The 15,176-nt window shown below is 49.6% G+C and overlaps 1 non-coding gene across 16 annotated transcripts; it reads left to right on the forward strand.

Annotated features, from left to right (window-relative positions):
* The first annotated feature begins 1,137 nt into the window (after positions 1 to 1,137).
* LOC109438633 (uncharacterized) lies at positions 1,138 to 11,735 on the forward strand. 16 transcript variants are annotated; one of them, XR_012493839.1, is made up of 5 exons: positions 1,138 to 6,117; positions 7,698 to 7,760; positions 8,104 to 8,860; positions 9,525 to 9,639; positions 10,889 to 11,735. It is a non-coding gene; the product is annotated as an uncharacterized LOC109438633 (transcript). The 16 variants fall into 16 exon arrangements; XR_012493846.1 differs by having other exon boundaries at positions 8,204 to 8,860; XR_012493840.1 differs by having other exon boundaries at positions 1,138 to 4,488.
* Positions 11,736 to 15,176: the final 3,441 nt, after the last annotated feature.

Below are 15,176 nucleotides of genomic sequence, written 5' to 3' on the forward strand. Positions count from 1 at the left end.
TGGAGGTTGTGTGGAGGAGGTGGGTACACACGGACCCAACTCCAGGCCAGCCACTTATGCCACAGCGATATGGAGCAAGTGAGAAAGACGCTTGTGTACGTAGTTAGTGTGACAGCTGCCTGTATGCCACTCTAAACATTTTGCAGCAACTTCAACAATGACAATGAAACAGAAGGACAAACTAAATTATGTGACAGGAACATAATATATGAAGAACATATAAAGTCAAAAATAAGACCAGCTGCTATCGCAGCAAGTGAGGCTATAGATTTGGCCCTGAAAAGTGCAGCCCTTCCCACGGTTGGAAGTGAGAAAGGAATTGCCCCTGGGTCCTGTGAGGAGGGCATGTGGGGCAGAGGTGGGTGCCTTGGATAGCTTCCCTGCAGTGGAGAAAGAAAAGGTCTGGATGAGGGTCTCCAGGGGTATCCCCCTCATGGAAGCTGGGGGGAGGGTGCCAGCATGACCATCAGCACAAGCAAGAGAGAAAATATGGCAACCCAAACTATCCAGGTTGAGCTGACGGTAAAATTCCCATCAGATAGTGCAGTTATATTTCTTTTGGGGGTGGATGGGGAGGAGTATTTATTTATTTAAGTCTCAATATCATCTTTATTCTTTTTTTATTAGTTTCAGGTGTACAAAACAATTTAATAATTAGACATTTTCACCCCTCACAAAGTGATAACCCCCCTCCCCCAGTCTATTGCCCCTCTGACATCGTATATAGCTGTTACAATTCCATTGACTCTATTCCCTATGCTGTGCTCCACATCCTGTGACTGTATATATATAATTATAGTTGACATTCAGTATTATTCAACTTCATTCATGTTTAATGTTTTTGGAAAAGCAGTGGTATTCTTCTATTCCAATAAAATCTTGTGAGGGGAGACAGAGAGAAAGGAGAAGAGAACCTTCTTTGGTTCAGATGGGGGTGGGGACCTGGCCATTTTCCAGGGGCCTCTCCTTCCCCACATAGAGATTGCTGAGACCTCTGCTATGAATCCCAAGGATCTAAAAACACCTGGTCTGCTCTAGGTGACTGGATGAACATCAAGAAGGAAAGAGGAAAGGAGGGAAGGAGGGAAGAAGGAAGGAAGAAAGAAAAGAAAGGAGGGAGGGAAGGAGGGAGGGAGGGAGATTGCCTTTTATTGCTAGTTCCACAAAATTACTGTGAGAAGCAATAAGAAAATTTGTATTTTGACTCATAAATTGGAGCTTTCTCTTCTTGTTGGGCCAGGCCACACTTTGATTCTTTTTCACCCCAATACAATAAACCATGATGCACCAAGAGATTGAAGGGGCAGTAAGCTTATGGGCTCTGGAGCCAGAATGCCTGGATTTGAATCCTGGCCCTGCTACTTAGGAGCTGTATGATGCTAGAAAAATTACTTAACTTCTCTGTCTCAGTTGCCCCCTCAGTAAAAGGGGGTGTCAACAATACCTCCCTCATGTGGTTGGAGGGTTCCATCTGTTAGCGGGTGTATGGTGATTCGAACAGTGTTTGGCATGTGGTAGACTTAACAACCTAGCTGTTGTTATGTTATAGGTATGGAAGTGTACAAGCTATGTTTCATGCATGGGATTTACAGCCCTCTGCCCTCAGGGAGCATCCTGTCTCACCTCACAGCCCCAGAAGTGGCTTAGCTCTCCCACTGAGGGCAGACAGGCCCTCGTGATGCGTAACTGAGGAAAGGGTGAGATTCTTACGCCTTTTATTGGGACAGAAGGAATCTATAGTGACACCCAGTCACCATCTTGTTGTACAGTTGTGAGACATTGAAAGACAAGCCTTTACCCAATCTCCATGAGCTAATGATCTGTAAACCCAAGGGGCGTTTAACAAGGTGCAGGGAGCATCCGAGGTGATAAGTGGACTCCTTCCTCACAGCACATATGTGCCAAGCTTGGAGAAAGGGCACCAGACTTGTGAGTCTTGCCTAAATTCATAGTCCCGTACTCTTGATCCCACCTGCTTCCCAGGCATAAGGGGTGTCTTGAGGTCTCATGTCCTTTATAGGGGATTTTCCACGGTTCTCCCCCAACAAGAGTGAGGCTCTCTATACGTGAGGGGTTGGTATTATGAAGACACAGGTGAGAGCTGCCAGCAGAGTAATGACCACCTTTACATCCTGTGTTTACATCTTCCTGATGTCACCTAGGGTTTCCATCAGCCTGTAAAATGCAGTGTGGGGTCATTTCCCACAGTAGTTTGCCATCTTCTCTGGATACCCGAACTCACAAGCTGACCTCTGAGGTACAGACCGCGCCTGTTGTGGGGGAGGGAAGGGCGAGTGAGAAGCTCTGTGGCAGAGGAAGTGGAGGGTGGAGGGAAGTGAGGCCAGTCACAGACATGGAGCTGGGTGTGGCTGTGCCTGGGAGGTCAGGGACACCAAAATCACAGCAGTGGCAGAAGTAGCACACTGGGCTGTGGGTGGGAGGGTCTGGCTGGAGAAACAGCAAACTTGAAGTCCCAGCAGAATCCTTTTGACTCGATTCTATAGGAAATGGCTTGTGACCTACATGGGAGGCGAGGACACTTTCCCAGATGGTGAGAAAGGCAGGGGCTCACTGAGGGTCCTGGCAGCTCGTGCCAACGCACAGGCTTGGAAGCAGGCATATATGGCCAGCACGTTCTAAACCACAACCTCATGACGGGGAGGATCCCACGTTTTCTCTTTCTTCAAGCCTCTTCTGAATCCCCGTGGCCATGAACATGGATAATCCCGGGCTCAGGACCACTCAGAGGAGAGACTGAGGCACTGCGCTCTAAAGAGCCTGGCTCTGGGAGCTGCCCTGGAATCCCTGTGGAGTGAGACCTAGCACATGGGCACTGGCCAGTCACACAGCCATCTGGCTTCTAACGTTGGTTCTTTGCCCTGTATCTCATGAAGAGGAAAAGGGTCTGCCTAAGAGAGGTTATTGGGCAAACAGCCAGTTTAATTGCCTCTCGTTAGGCACGGCTGATAGATTCAGGTGGTAATTTGATTCCCCCAATGCTCCTTTAGCCTGCTGGTGAGCAGAGGGCTAGAGGACGTGTGAGGAAAAGGCAGCTTCAGAAAGAGATACACTTAATACTTAACCACATGGGAAGGGGGTCGGGGGAAGAAGACTTGAACCTGAGACAAGAGGAAGAGGCCTACCCCGAGAAGGCATGAGATGTGTGGTGTCCCATGCACACCTGCTTCTCTGAGAGGGTCGCCTTTGCCCAGAATGTAGAGTGGGGGGCACAGGTTAAGCAGATGCTAAGGGGGGACGGGCAGCCTGCCTCTCCGTGGGTACTGACCATGCTGACTTTCTCCCACCCTCTCCGGAGCCGCTGCCGTCATCCTTTGCCTCCGAGTGTCCTCCACCCACCAAGCCTACCTCTGCTTCTCGTTCTCCCCGGGGCAGTGAGAATGGCAGAGTGTGGACTTCAGCCTCAGTTCCTGGTCACCAGTGTGTAAGTGTGAGGGTATGTGAGTGCGTGTGCAGGGGCTCGGGCTGCGGGCCATCCACAGCACAGATCAGAACACAGGAGTAGATGGTGACCATGCATGGGTGATACCCTACACCCTGGAGCCCAGAGGACCTATTACTGGGACCCACCACCAGCCTCAAACCTGCGTGGCCAGAGCAGCGTCAGTCACTGACCGGAGGAGCACAGACAGGGTAAGTTCAGCCATGGAGGGCCTAGGTGTGGTGGGCCTCAGTGAGAGGCGGGGAGCCAGGTAAGAGGGAAATCAGAGCTCTGTGCCTCTCTGCCCCTCCCCCTTCTTGGTGCACAATATGCATGTCCCTTGGTCCCTGCAATCTGGGGGAAAATGCAGAGGCTGGCGATCCCAAATGGAGCGACAGAGGGTGTGAGGATTGGACCAAAGTTATAGGCAATGAAGTCTCCCCAAAGGTGCACAGCAGGTGGTCATCCAATGTCCAAGGCAGGGAGGGAGAGTAGGGAGGCCAGGAAGCTGGTGGTCATGGGTAGGGGGAGGGTACTGGAGACCTCAGCTGGCCATGCTGTGAGGGAGGGAGAGAGTAAGGGAGGGTTGGAGGAGACACAAGCTCTGCTTTTACTTACAGGTGCCCACGAGGGCCAGTGCCCAGAGAAATCTCTGGAATAAACACTCCGGGGACTTAGAAAATGGAGGTAGCAGATGGTGTCATCTGACAGGAGCTCTCATTTGTTTCTTCAGTCTGGTGTCAGACTTTCTGAGGCACAGGGGTTGCTGACAAGCGGGCGAGGAGTTGGCTAAAGGGAGGGCTTGGGGGCAGGTGGGCATGTGGCCAGCTCTACTGTCCGCCCTTCCCCTTGGCTTTTCTAGACCCGAGCACAATTCCTGGTTCCTGACACACTCGCCACTTCCTGTCACCCTCCTCTTTGTCTTCTGTCTTCTCCTGGGGGTGGCAGACCCTCACATCATGTCCCAACTGGAGCCTCTCAGGCTGACAGGATCCCTCGCCACCTACAACCTGGGCCTTGCAGTTCTCTCAGGATACATCTCTTATGAGGTAAGGCTGGTGGCGGTCCTGCAGGGTTCTAGGGTCTCTTCCTTTTTGGGGTGCTCAGGAGATAAATAAAACCATGATCTTCCTATGCAGAAAGCTGGAAAGCCTTGATGGGGACACAGGTAGGAGCGGGGTTCTGTTTCCTCTTTGGCTCTGCTGTCTTCCCTGTAGAGACACCATTCATTCCCTGTTACCAGCTCCCATTTTTGTTTTTCTTTTTCTTTCTTTTTATTACTTTCAGGTGTACAAAACAATGTAATGGTTAGACATTTGCACCGCTCACAAAGTGATAACCCCCCCACCCCCAATCTATTATCCCTCTGACATCGTATGTAGCTGTTACAATTCCATTGACTCTATTCCCTGTGCTGTGCTCCACACCCTGTGACTATATATATATATATATATATGAAATTATAGTTGACATTGATTATTATTTAGCTTCAGGTGCACACTGCAGTGGTCAAGCACCTACACCATCCATGAAGTGGTCTCCCTAATAAGACAAGTGCCCATCTGACACCCTACAAAATCTTTACAACATTATTGATTGTATTCCCCAAACTGTCTTTCATATCCCCGTGGCAATATTGTAGCTACCGCTTGTGCTTTCTAATCCCTTCTCCGTCTCCCTCATCCCACCTCCCTCCCATCTAGCAACCATCAGTTTTTCCTCTATATCTCTGAGAGTATTTCTGCTTACTTTGCTCATTTATTCAGTTCTTTAGATTCTATTCTATACATATAAGTGAAATCATATAGTATTTGTCTTCCTCTGTCTGACTTATTTCACTTACCAGCTCCCATTTTCCTCTTCCTTAATTGGAAACGTCCAGGTCAGTGACAAGTAAGATCAGAATTCATCAGCCCCCTCCCACCTAAAAGAAGCCCCCACTACCTCCTGTTTCTATCTGCACCTGTTTCTCCGTTAATCTCTGCCCCCAAGCTGGTGTCCCTTGCAGACGCCCGCTCTCGGCACGTCATCATTCAGCAAGTGTGCACGGGGCATGTACTTCATGCCAGGCTGTGGCAGGACCCACAGAATCACTGCTGGGTGAGGCACCCTTGCCCTCCAGGAGCTCACGTCGAAGAGGGGAGATGGCTGTGGAAACAGGCGACTACAATTCAGTGAGAGCAGGGCAACAGAAAGTATGCTCCAGGGACAGGCAGGAGACGCAGAGACCCAGGCTCTGAGCCAAGGCTCAGGGTGTGGGGAGAGCTTTTCAAAGGGAGTGTTCATACTCGTCAACATTCGTTATGGTGGGGCACGCTGCTCTGAGCATGTTCTGAGGATCTGCTTTTCTAATCCTCATGACAGTGCTGTCAGGAGGCACAGAGGGGTACAGTAAGTTAGCACATGGCAAGGCACCCTGAGCTTGCACTGCAGCTTCTCCCCTTCCACCACAGCGCTAGCAGGGAGGAGGTAAGGGGAGCAGCCTGAAGTAGCAGGTGCTGACACTACACCTCTTTCACCTTCTCTCCCTCATGGATTGGTCTCCCTTCCTTCATTGTATTGAGATATAACGGTCCACCCTCTGCACTGCTGACATACCATCCTCCCAAAACACCAAATGGATGGGCCTCTGTCTGCGGGCCTCTGCCTGTGTGGCTTCCCTGCCAGCTGGGGCTGAGGTAAGACTCCTCCGCTGAGCGGGCATATGAGGCTTTCCACAGCCTGTTCTGGCCTCAGCTTTCCTTTCCAGCCTCACCTCCCTCTGCTCCCTCAGCAGCCCTGCTTACTTACCTCACAGCCAAGCTTATCAGGCAGCGGGCCTTGGCACATGACTGTTCTTCTCCCAGAAATTCTGTTCTTCCCTGGGGCCAGGACAAATTCATGCACATCCTGTAGACTCAGGCCATTGTCACCTGTCATGAAACTTCCCTGACTTCCCAAGGTCAGGTTGTTTGTTTCCATCCTTGGGTTTTCACCTCTACTCTCTGTGGTGGATGGGGACAGACTCCACCAGCTGGCAAGCAACTGATGGTGTGCCTCTCCCAACTCCATCTCGCAGCTTCAGTAACTTCCCCTCAGTAGCTTGAAATCAGCCACAGAGGGAGAATTTACACCATAGGAATTGGCAAACACTACAAATCAGCCCCCCTTTCATCCCTCTGTCTCATTATTTGCATATTTGTCTGTCTCCTCTCCAAACAGTAAGTGCTTCAAAGGCAGGGCCACATCTTACTTATCTTTTTAAAGACTGGCCCAGCATAATGTCTGGTATCATGTGGAAATGCAAATAACTTGTGAGACATGAGACATGCCTTAAAGAACTTGTCATTTAATTGTGGTGACAAATTACTCTGCTGCCACCATAATCCTCTGAAAACCAGCCATGCCCAGATCAGCTTCCTGCTCAGAAGTCCTGCGTAGCTCCCCTTGCTTATATGACCAGAATGTAGAGTCGCTCCAGGTAGGGATTTTTGTCTCTTTCTTTTATCGAGGTGGCTCTGTGCTCAGACCAGACCTCGTATGAAGGGCTTGGTACCCTTTGACACATCGTTGTCAAATGATTAAATAAATGATAAAATTCAAGCTCCTTAAAACAGGCTTCACGACCCCTTGTCAACCGGTTCTCCTCTCTGTCTCTGCTTCTGGGGCTGCTCCTCCCCTAGTAGAGACCCCATTACAGTCCCGCTGCTCTCTCACTGGTCCCCGGTGAGCTAAGAGATGTCCAGGCACCAAGCACTCTTCTCCTGGCATGGGGCTTCCTCTCCCTCCCTCTGTGTGCCCAAGGCCTCCTCGTTCTCCAGTCCGATACCGGCTTCTATCTCCAACCTCCTATTTCCTACTGTTCATCGGGCCCCAACCGTAAAGGTGAGGACTGTTTCCTACATCCTCAGTGAGGCTTCAAGCTCCCTGGGGGCAGGGCTGAGGTGTGTACAGCTCTGTGTCCCCTCCAACACTTTAGCACCTCGCTTAGAGTCTCACACCTAGCAGGTGCCCAATGTGGGTTTGCAGTCCAGATTTGTCTAGATTAAAAATGCTGGAGACCAGCAAGATGTATGCAAGTCCCAGCCTCTGATCTGGCCACTCTGTGGAGTTTATCTGATTAGCAATCACTCACCAAGTGTCAATGAGGTTGGGAAGGATGGTGGTTTCCAGAACATGACCGGAGGAGGTATTAGCCCTTCGGGCCCTGACCAGTCAAGTCTTGCCACAGTGGGAGCAGGCTTCATGACTTGGTCTTTTCCTTTTCCCTCCCTCCTAGTTTGTGGCCACCTCGCTTCTGGCGAACTCCAGCTATTTCTGCCAGCCAACGACTGCAGCCCAGGTGAGCTTCGCATGAGGGTATGGCTGCCAGTGGAAGTGAACCCACTGGGTCAGCACAGGCTCAGAAGGCCTCAGCTTGAATCTCACCTCTGCCAGTTACTTGCTATGTGACCATGGGTTGCCTACTTACCTTTGATGGGCCTCAGTGTTCTTTTCTATAAAATGGGGATCATAGTGTCTACTTTGTAAAAGGAAACAGGTGACAGAAGATTAAACTAGATAATGTATGAAAGTGTTTAGCCCTGGGCCTGGCACACACTGAGCGCTGGCTAAGGGGTAGATATTTCAGTATTTTTAGCTGTTCTCTGTCTCAACTGGAAGCAGAAAGAAAGGTTTCCTTGCAGCAAAATATCTAGCGGAGGCTTGACAAGTTCCCCAGGAGTGATTGGGATGCTGAATCAGGTATGTTGAGCAACGAGCTAACATCTGGTCCCGGGCCGGCAGCATCAGCACCGCCTGGCAGCTTGTTGAACATGCAGAAGCGCATGTCCCACCGCCAGCACGCTGAAGAAGAATCTGCTTTTCAACAAACAAGATCCCAGGTGATCCTTATACTCCTTAGATTGCACGGCTGCGGCCTGGGCGCGTTTGGAGAGTCCTTCTGTTATCACTCCAATAGCTCCTCCCCTCTTTCCTGTGTTAACAGGCGTCTTCCTGCAGACAGGTGGGCACTACGGGAGCAGTGGGCGGCTCAGAACAGTGAGTACTGGGGCTGAAGCCAGAGTGGACTGCGCCCTAGGACAGAGGTCTGACTGCACTCCCCCTTCCTTCCCAGCAGATGGCGAGCGTGTGCTGATAACGCTTCTTCTCAAAGGCCTTTGAGTTGCTTGACCCATCCCGGTAAGCTCTTAGGCGCTTGTGCTGAGTTTCCTCTGTCTTCTGGGCTTGGGGTGGTGTACGTGCAGTGTCCTGTGTGAACACTTCCCTCCAGCCTCCCTGTCGGATGTCCTCAGGATTTGCCCAGGAGGCCGCGGCTGAGGCTGATGTCAGAGCAAAGCCTTGGTCCCAGTACCTGGTGGAGGAAGGACGCTCACCGATGCAGCTTCTCAGCGCCACAGGCTCCCACGGGCCCCCACACTTCACCCATGCACCTGCATAAAAGTAGGCATTTGCCCCATTAGCAACCAGGTTCCAGGGTACATGAAAATGAAAGATAAATACATTTTTAAAAATTAATATTATGTGGCAAGGGTCATCAGACAGCAAAAGCTGTCCTTAAGTGTTAATGAGGAGAAGAAACCCTGCTTATGAAACCAGAAGGCTCACAGGATTGAGTGTGGGGGGGGGGGGCATGGTCATGATTTGGGGGTACTGAGGAAAGGGAAGGGGCTCTTTTTTATCAATTCCTTACCAAAATGGAGTAAGAGGAGAGAACCTTTTGGAATGGTTTGGAACCTTATGGTTGTCTGGGTCCTAGGCTGAATGTTCAACAACTGAGTTCTCTCCTATCCTACCTTGGGGGTGACTTAACCTTGGGCAAGTTACTTAACCTCTCTGTGCCTGAGTTTTCCCATCTGTAAAATAGAAGTAAGTATAAATCATATAGTATTATTGTAAGTGTTTCTATGATTCTTTTATGCATACAAAGTACCCGGCACACAGTAGGTACGGTACTGTACAGGTGTTTGACTAGTGTTATTTCCCTTGAGTTTCAGTCTCCCCTTTAGTAAAACAGAACCACTCCCTTCTTGGTACTTGAGGTCTCAGGAGAAGAGTCTAGAGAAACAAGGCCCCACAGTTGACACTATCTTTTCTTCCTCTCCAGGTCTTCTTTACATTATGAGAGAAACCAGAGCACATCACCTTTCAGCACATCTACGACCATGACATCATGCTCGTCAACTGGTGGGCTGGAGTCAAATATGTGCCAGGTGGTCAAGGTACGTGACGCAGCAGAGGGCAGCCCTACCTAGGCCCTTGTGAGGCAGGTCTCTCTCTGCTGGGCGGAGTTTCCAGCTTGGGAGGTGTGCATCCTGTAGTATCACTGTTTGGCTCTAAGGTTACCCTTCTCTGTGGCCATGACATCAGGCCTCTGCTCCCTGTTGCTCCTCAGAGCTTCCTGGCCACCCCTCCCTGCTGCTGGGGAAGAGGCTGTGGGAGGTGCTGATAGCCATCAGCCCAGGGGATGCAGAGGAGGGTATAAGCACCCCTGTTAATCCCACGACCAAATCATGACCTGAGATGGCTCTTGCTAGACTTCCTCAGGATAGACCCTTCCCAAGGATTTTCCCTGTAGGATGCAGAGAGGTGTTCTCTGCAGGGCAGAGGATTGGAACGTGAAAGAGAAAACCCAAAGCACAGCCAGGCCCAGCTCCACTTATTTCCCTTGATCTCCCCTCCCCACTCTGTAGTCAGGATGCTGAATTCTTTGGCTCATGTCTGTGTGTACCTATGCTAAGGACTGGCTAGTCTGAGTCTCAGCATGCAGCCCTACCTGTGGTGAAAGTGCCATCTTATCACCCTACAGCTGGTGAAAAGGGCCCCGTAGCTCCAGCGGCCTTGACTGAGCCTGGGTTCTATTTTTGGCTGCACCAATAACTTGATATCTGACCATGAACTAGCCTTTCTCATCCCTGGGTCTTCCTTAGTAGCCCAACATGCAACAGTCTCAGCAACCATTTCAAGTCCTAGAACCAACTCTCCCTGACACGATGTGGGACCTGGAGCGAATGACTTCCATGCTTCAGACCTCAGTCTTATCATCTGTGAAATGAGGGAACTGGGCTAGACGACCTCAGAGTGCTAATATCCTATAAGCCTGTGATCACTAAATGACCCATTCCCCGGTGCCTTGTGGTTTGGGGAGCCTGACTGCCAGATGGTAGTGATAGCTGAGGTGTCCCTCAGGAGACTTGGGATGGATTGAGTTCATCATCAGTGTCAGCATGACGTAGTTGGATTGGGGCAAATGGGGAGCCAGAACCAGGAGAGGGGTCAGGAAGATTTTTAGAAAAATGTGTTAGGAAAAAATGGGAGCAGGCGTCACCAGGCTTCATTGTTTTCCCAAGAGAAAGACTGAACTGTAGGAGGTCTGCCCCCTGCTGGTAGATGGAGGGGTGAAGGGGACCGGGTGTGAAGATGGCTTCTCACCTCTCCCATCGCTTTCTTCTCCGGCTTTCTTTCCCCCAGGATCAGTTTGTGGCCATTGCTGCCCACTCCTCCTACCGTCTCTTTGCTGAGTACTCCTTTCTTGGTGGATTCACCATGGCTGTCCTCCTGTATACCCCAGCCTCATCACTCTTTTCTTCAACTTCTACCACCAGACATACCTGAGGAGCAAGAGGGAGAAGCTGACTTAAGTGGCAGGATGTGAGAACTAATACTGGCTGAGCCGTCCTACAGAGAGTTGGGTGGAAGACATCAGGGCTTACAGCCTACCTGCACTGAGCAGGCACCTCTGGGCCTGCATTTTGTCCTGTGAAGGAACGAGGAGAATTGCCTCTTGTCCAGAGTTCAGGAGGACAGAAATGGAGTCAGCTTCCTGTACACACTTCTGTGATGGCACTTCTCACATGGATTTATGACTATTTGCTTCTTCCTCTGCTAGACACGAGCCTGTCGTGGGAGAGACTGTCTTATTCTCAATGTTCCCCACACCTGGCACAGCACCACCATGAATGTGTGTTTGGATCCTTGTATTCCATGATTGGCAGTCATGATCTCTGGTGAAGATCGGGGCTCGGGGCGTGGAAGAAGTCAAGGCTGGCTTGATCTCTTACAGTGGGAAACTATGACGGAGAATATCCAAGAGCAACCATGGGTCTGCTTGGTTGGTGATGTGGCTATGTAAACGGTTACCCTGCATATCTTCTTGTCTGTTCACTGCTGCCTACACGGGTATTTCTATAGTTGTATGATTCTCTGTGTGTGAATGGGTTACAGAGAGGGCTATGTGTATATGTCTAAATACTTATTTTGAAATATATATGCTGTTTATATAAACACAAATATATATATATGTTTCCATTTGAGTTACTCTCTGTGTGTTTGGTTGTCTCTTCTGTAAATCTCTGAAAGTGCCACACTGGCAAATAAAAGCCACTGGGATTAATACCTCTCTTGTCCCAAATGGGAGACATTGAAGTCCACTGAGAAATCTCTGAGTACATGTTTCAGTGGGAGCCTCCATAGAGGGATGTGAGAAAAGGAGAAATGGGGTAAAATGGATACAGCCATCTACTTCACAAAGAAGGAAACTGAGGACGAGCAAAAGAGAATATACAACCAGGATCGCCTAGTATGGCAGAAGCAAAGGTGTGCTGAGCCACTTAAAACCAGAACTGGATATGTCTCTGAAAAGCAGTTTGCCTGGGAGCTGTCTCTGTATCTCCAGTGTTCTTATTCTTCTTTATAATCTCTCCCCTTAGCTCTTTTCCTCCACTCAGTAAGTCCCTAGTCAAGAACATTAAAGAGCTGTTGAAGTTTATGCAGTGCTATTTATCCATCAGGTCCTCTAGTTAATTAACTCCAGGCAGGCAGGGCTGCATCCTGTGGACACAGAGAAGTAAGTTATACTGGATATGAACGCATCCCACACACTTTTCCACATGCAGGTTCAGTGCCTTTGGAGATGGGTGCCCATTCTAAGGCAAATATTTAAAAAAAGAAAAGAAAAAACACATAGGTATAAAGTCTGTTCATTTGCTTAGCAGCCAAAAAAATCAGTCATTTCAGAGTTCAGAGCTAATATTTGTCTTGTCCTTTGTGGCTGCCTCTGCCTGATTCAGCAGCCCAAGAGGAAGTGATGGGTCCCAGGTCATGTGTGAATGAAATAAGATTTTGGCTGGGGAAAGCCTGGCGTGAGCTAGTGTGGTAGAGAGTTTGGGGGGAAATGCTCAGTGAGCTGAGGTGCGCCTCCTTTTTGAAACTGCGCTGTGTTGTAAGGATGCTACCTGCTTCAGGAGTGCTGCGCAGGTACTGTTTATCAGTGTAGAAAGGTTATGTGAATATCATAAAGCAAAAAGCTATTTGTACGTGTCAAAACACAGCCAAATTCCAAATTATATTGTTGAAGTTCAATTCTATAAACTTTTGAAATAATGACAAGCAAAAATGATTGCTCGATTTTTAAATATATGTATAGCAGGGTTGAACTGTTGTCCAGAGAAGGTCTGTTTGCCAAGACAGGGAGGCCCAGAATACCTGGTGGGAAGGTCCCATCAACAGAAGTGAGGAAGTAGCCCCCTCACTCCCCTGTCTCCCATGAGGGTCCAAGAGTTGATGGCCTGGGTTCCTGGCTAGTGCCTCTTAAATCAGAGTATATCTAATTAAAGGAATAAAAAGTCCCCAAAATGGAGTCGTTGTTGTCCTCTTTCAGCTCAGAATCCAGTAATGACCCCTGCCCCCGCCTGCTCCGTACACACTCCACTGTCCACTCCGCTGACCACATATCCCCAAGGGCTGCTGGGCCTGAGCAGGAATCAGAAGAAAAGACCATGTCCCCGTTCGTTAGTCCCCCTCCCTTCTCTCTTGCAGTTCTCCGTACAAATGGAGGAATCCCTCTAAGAGAACATAGCCTCTGCCTTTTGTCCTCTGTCCCTGGGTAGTCTCAGGGCGAGATGTCTGTTCCAAAGGAGGACTTTAATTAGGGTTTTTGAAATTCAAACCCTCACAATCAAGGTCTAAGATCTCAGGGACCAGGGAGCTTCAGGAAGTGACAAAAGGCGCTGCAGGGATGTGTGGTGGGACGAGAAGTGAATAAACTATCAAAGAAATACAGAATTGTGACTTCAAGCACCTGCATTTTAGTAGGGATAGGGGAGAGGAGGATGTGTGAGTACCACAGGGAAGATTCACTGAAAACACGCCACATACAGCGTTATGCCAGGGGACGACGTGGACAGCACCCCCAGGAGACAGCCCTGGGTTCTCAGAAGCAACACCTGAGTCCAGAGTCCGCCTCTGCCCTCTTGCTGCCTGAGGAGCCCGTGGGGCAGTCCCCATCCCCTTTTAGTGCCTTTTTAGAATTCAGGATAGGAGATTCTTTCAGCTCTAAAAACTATTCTCTGATAGAGCTGGAATAGTAATATATGGTCATTAAAAACCCTGCCTTTAAAAATACTAGATTTAGCAATCCAATATTAATAAAAATGTAGAATCCCAATTTTGCAAAGAATTACATATAAAATATAAACACAAAAGTGGTAACAACAATCATCTCTAGATGGTGTGTTTTTCTGTTTTCTGCAATGCCTATTCTTTTTTAACCATAAAAATTATAATGAGATGAATTCCAGATACCCAGGCTGTTCTTTTTCTCTGAGAATGACTACAGCATATATTTGATCTCCTCATGATGTCTTCGTTACCGACATGGATGGCACATTTGACCCCACTGCTGACCTCTCAGTCATTCAACAAATATTGAGGGTTTGCTGCATTCTAGTCACCGAGCTCAGAGTTAGGATCTGACACACACCGGGCTTCATGTGCACTGTGAGGGCCACGTCAACACTTAGGAGGCCATGCCTGGAACCTCTCCCACTGCTTCTGGGAAAGTTGGGAAGAAAGCCAGTCTTGTCCCAGTGTGGCAATGGAACTGGATTTTGACCAGATGTATACACAGTGTCAGACGTGAAAATCGGGCTGCTCCACATCTGCCTGAATCCAGTTGTGGGGACAGAGCCCAAGAAAGCAATTTCCAGGCTCTCGGCCTCACATAGAAAGCTGCTGGCTCAGGTAGTAAATGGCCATCAACTGTGATTGCATGGCCATCAGCTGTGGCTAGTTGGCCGTCAGCTGTAACCAGTGAGCCATTGGCCACTAATATAACTGCTGTGGCTACGCTAGCAGAAAAATGGGGGCTAGCAAGAAGATGGTGGCTGTGCTAGCAAGAGCGGATTGCAGAGAGGCGGGTGCCACCAGCGAGAATATAGTGGTATGACTCCCCTATCTATGGCTCCGTGGGTGTTCCTTTTTGGACTCACCGTGTCCTGCGTTCTTATGTGGGGAGCGGGAGCAGAGACCCCGCCGGATGCCCCCACGACACTGAGGCAGCTCAGGTGTGGAACTTGTAGTCACAGGAGGAGGAAAGGCTTGCTGAGACCTTGGTGGAAGATGCCAGTGAGGTCAAGGTCGTCCCTCACCCCTGCGGAGAGGGCACACATTGTGAGGTCAACTCACAGCCCTGGCGAATGACTGTGGACGATGGGGAATTGCCTTCCATCCCAGATTTGATGGACCGCTTGACTGTTTGCTTGGGAACATACCACCATGTGGTGGAACTGGTAGATATTTGCTTCCTGTGTCTCGTCTGGCAGCCAGCGAGACTGTGATGCAGGAAGACCCCTTGTTGGGGTGCAGGCGGATGTTTGCTTCCTGCATCTTGGCAGAAGAGGACAGCAGGTTGCGGATCGTGTGGCTCCTGCTTCCTGTGTCTCCAACCCAGGTGCCAGCAACAATACAGTGGTATGACTCC

This window comes from Rhinolophus sinicus, linkage group LG02, assembly GCF_036562045.2.
Source record: "Rhinolophus sinicus isolate RSC01 linkage group LG02, ASM3656204v1, whole genome shotgun sequence".
NCBI lineage: Eukaryota > Metazoa > Chordata > Mammalia > Chiroptera > Rhinolophidae > Rhinolophus > Rhinolophus sinicus.